Source organism: Euleptes europaea, chromosome 11 (assembly GCF_029931775.1).
Source record: "Euleptes europaea isolate rEulEur1 chromosome 11, rEulEur1.hap1, whole genome shotgun sequence".
NCBI classification, from domain to species: domain Eukaryota; kingdom Metazoa; phylum Chordata; class Lepidosauria; order Squamata; family Sphaerodactylidae; genus Euleptes; species Euleptes europaea.
In genome coordinates this window covers 54763749-54768395 of record NC_079322.1, presented here as the reverse complement: position 1 = coordinate 54768395, position 4647 = coordinate 54763749, and positions in this window count along the sequence as shown.

Here is a 4647-nt window from a genome sequence, read left to right as displayed (position 1 = left end):
ATATGATATGCAAACAAGTAGAGACACTGTGAATAAGAATAGTCTTATCATAAATGTAGACAAATCTTCATAGATCCAAAAGCCAGGAATATGGGATTCCGATATTAGTCCCCATTTCGCGTCATGCTTCTTCAATTACTGGCCGAATTCTGGAAATTCTGTAGTGAGATTTACATTCCTCAGAACATATGTTCCAGGAAAAGGAATGTATCCTATATGATAAAGTGTAGCTAGTGGATGGCGAAGAAGCATGACGCAAAATGGGGACTAATACTGGAATCCCATATTCCAGGCTTTTGGATCTATGAAAATTTGTCTACATTTATGATAAGACTATTCTTATTCACAGTGTCTCTACTTGTTTGTATATCATATACTTTGTACCATACTAGTAGAAAAGAGCAAGAGTCCAGTAGCACCTTAAAGACTAACAAAAATATTTTCTGGCAGGGTATGAGCTTTCGTGAGCCACAGCTCACTTCTTCAGATCTGAACAAGTGAGCTGTGGCTCACGAAAGCTCTCATACCCTGCCAGAAAATATTTTTGTTAGTCTTTAAGGTGCTACTGGACTCTTGCTCTTTTCTACTACTGCAGACAGACTAACACGGCTACCCAATGTGAATTATTTTGTACCATACTGTTTTGACATTGTGTTGTTTTACTTTCCTTTTTGGATAGATTGTGCTTTGCTTGTAATATTTACATTGCTTTGCATCCTTGCATTGTTCTCATAAATGATTCAGCAACTATTTCATTGGATATTACTTGATGTTGATATATGCCATTAGTGCCTTTTTTTAGTAACCTCCAGGTACTAGCTAGAGATCTCCTGCTATTACAACTGATCTCCAGCTGACAGAGATCAGTTCCCCTGAGAAAATTGGCACTTTAGCAATTGGACACCATGGCATTGAAGTCCCTTCCATCCCCAAACCCCACCCTCCTCAGGCTCCAACCCCAAAATCTCCCGCCTGTGGCAAAGAGGGACCTGGCAACCCTAAGGATTGTACTATTCTACCCCTGTAAACACCGGGCAGCAACCTTCCCAGTCAGCCTTCCCAGTCCATATTTCCAAAGAAACGGAGGCAGTTACATTAACATTTGTCCTGAGCTCGTGTGTGTGAGCTTAGTCTCATCCTAAGGAGAGTTACACCCTTCTACGTCTACTGAAGGCAATGTTTAGGGTGACACTGTGAGACCACGGTAGCCATTGTTTTAAAATCAGGATTTGTTTCGTTTGTACTCTATGCTTTAAAATCCTCTGGAATTTCTTATTGTAGATGGATGGCATTCTTCGACAATTTAGCAAAGGCAGCAAGATATGACACATTCACAGCCAAAGAATTCAACAATATTAAGATGTGTTAACAAGGGTCAGGAGCTCAGCTGGCTCTTACTGTGCGTTAACACACACGCAGTCGTTTGTAATTTTGATTTCAAGCAACACACTGAACAGCTTTATTTCGGGTGACTCAACACAGTTGGCATTTGCTCTTGGGTTCATCTCATTTTTCTCCTTGTCAACACAGAACTGTTCTATTCCTTACCACTTTGTCCCTGAAAAAGAAATATCCAGAATGAATATCAGTGTGTGTGTGTGTGTGGGGGGGAGTTCTCATGGGGACTGTTCCTAGACGGTGAGACGTGGGACTTGGTTTTACTGTTTCTTTATCTGGGTATTTATACCCTGCTTTTCTCCACAGCAGGGACCCAAAGCAGTTTATAACATCATTCTGCCCTTCTCCTCACAACCCAGTGAGGTAGGTTGAGTGTATAAAGTGCTGTCAAGTTGCAGCCGACTTATGGCCACCCCGTAGGGTTTTGAAGGCAAGAAACCAAGGCCATTTATGCTTGGTAATTAGCAGCACTTTCCAGGCTGAAGTGCCCCGCATATTTTTTGATTTCTTCATGCTGAACCGTCATTCCAGATGTCACTGCAAAGTCGGCGCAGACCTGCTTCGCATTTCTTAAGAGCCCCTTTAACGCGACCTTTTGTATTTGCTCCATTCCCACATCGAAGCATTCACTGAAGGAAGCATGCAGAATCCCAGCCGCGGCTTAGCTATGCAAACAACTATTGCTAATGGCTATGCAAACGAAGGAAGGAAGGAGCAGGCGAGTGGGATTGGGACCGTGAATAGTCATTTTAAAGGTTAGGTTAAAAAAATCAGCATTGAGCAAGGAGCAGAAGTGACCCTGCATAAATGGCCTAACAGAGGTGGTTTGCCATGCCCTTCCTCTGAATAGCGACCCAGGAATTCCTTGATGGACATAGGTTCAGCTGTATGAAACTGACTGGCGTAAGGTTACTCAGTGAGCTTCCATGGCAGAGATGGGATTTGAACCAGGGGTCACCCACTGTGAACAGAATTCGCTCTAACTTTGCCATTAGAACCTCCCAGCATTATTCAGCCATTATTCCAGAGCAAAGCAAGGACAAATATTCAGCCAGAGTAGCTTCAATGGTCTATGCCATAGAATGTGGTTTAAAAAGATCATTGAATGTAAAAAGCACACCTTGGAGATGTCTGTATGGGTGGCAGTGATCCATGTGTTAAGTACTTCCATGTGTTATGTTGGAGGGGCTGGTTTTTGGCAGCATTTCCAAGTCCAGAGTAAGGTCTGATTTAAACGGGACACTGGTGAGCCAAAATAATTCACCTAATGCAAGCTTGCACGGGCCCAGCATCTCATCGAAACTGGGCTGCTCCAGGCACAAAGCAGCAGTATGTAAATAGTTACCTGTAGCTGTGGTTCATGCTCACGAAACATGCATAGCTGCTTTGCATGGGTACCAGGCCCAGTTTAAATGAGATTTGCGCTCCTCAGGAAGCTGCTTCGTGCTGAGTCAGACCATTGGTCTATCAGTCTGCCAGTGCCTCTTCAGGGTTTCAGACAAAGGTCTTTCAAGTCATCTGCTCCATGATCATTTTAAAGGGAGATGTCAGGGATTGAACCCAGGGGTTTCTGCATACAAAGCAGGTACTCTACCACTGAGTTACTTCCATGTTCTAGTGGGAACAAAGTTGTTCTGTCTGCAAAATCCTTCAGTCAAGCCAGCATCAATCTGAAAACAGGCCTGATATCAATTGTCCCACGATAACAGTATGTGGCCTTTTATGCAGGGACGTTTCCCCACCGTCACCCCGGCCAACTGCTTCAGGGCTTCTTTTTGATTATGCATGCCTTATCCGACAGTCAGAGGTCGCCTCGCTCTCCCCGCGTGTTTTGCCTGTGTTTTCCAGATGTTTTAGCCAGAATCTGGAAAATGCGGGCAAAACGTGTGGGGAGAACAAGGCGACCTCTGACTGTTGGATAAGGCATGCATAATCAAAAGGAAGCCCCAAAGCAGTCGGCTGGGGTGACGGCAGGGAAACGTCCCTGCATAAAAGGACTGTAAGTAGTTCCAAAAATTGGAGCCAAGGTGGAGTCAGACATGGTGCAGATAATAAACAAGTCCTTTTTTCTGATTCATGGATGCCCAGTCTGCAAACCCATTGTTATGGCATGACCTACTTGTATGGGTATCAGACATTTATGAGTCATGAGATTGTATGTATGGAATGGAATAATGCATGTGCACTGACACTCCATATAAATTTGTACTGGGTTGGCCAGAGAAATGCTTCGGACCCTGGTTTTTTTTTTGGGGGGGGGGTTATCTCCCCTCTGGAAATGTTAACTCCCAGAGGGTGGAAAGGTACCGGCGGATATTAGGGTTATTGTTGTTGTTTTACAGTGAGGGTAGTTCTGCAGCGGAATTGGCTGCCTAGGGAGGTGGTGAGCTCCCCCTCACTGGCAGACTTCAAGCTGAGGCTGGATCAACCCTTGTCAGGGGATGCTCTAGGCTGATCCTGCATTGAGCAGGGGGTTGGACTAGATGGCCTTTATAGACCCTTCCAACTCTATGAAAGGAGCACTTTCACGCATGCCGAATAACGCACTTTCAATCCACTTTGAAGCTGGATTTTACTGTGGCCGTTTATGGTTGGTGATTAGCAGCTCTTTCCAGGCTGAAGTGCCCCGCATATTTTTTTTTATTTCTTCACGCTGAACCGTTGTTCCAGACATCACTGAGAAGCCGGCACATACCTTCTTAGCATTTCTTAAGAGCTCCTTTAACGCCGACCTTTTGTATTGGTAGTGCCACTGCATCGAAGCATTCACTGAAGGAACCACACAGAATCCCAGCCTCGCTTAGCTATTCAAACGACTATTGCTAATGGCTATGCAAATGAAGGAACGAAGGAGCAGGTGAGTGGGGATTGGAATTTGTTTGACTTTCTCCTCTTGCATGGGGACCATGAACAGTCATTTTAACAGCTGCTGGCGAAACGTCAGGAAAGAAAATACCAAGACCACGGTCACACAGCCTGGATAGCCTACAAGAACCAGTCATTTTAAAGGTCAGATTTAAAAAATCAGCATTGAGCAAGGAGCAGAATCGACCCTGCATAAATAGCCTGTGGCCATTTACACACTGGAGGTCTTGCCTTGGATTTGCCACTCTCTAGAGGCACATTTTCCCCATCCGAATTCTCAAAACACTGCATGAGGGCTTATTGTTGAGTTTGGAGAATTCGGATGGAAAAATGTGCATCTAGAGAGTGGCAAATTCAAGGCAAAACCTCTCATGCATAAATGGC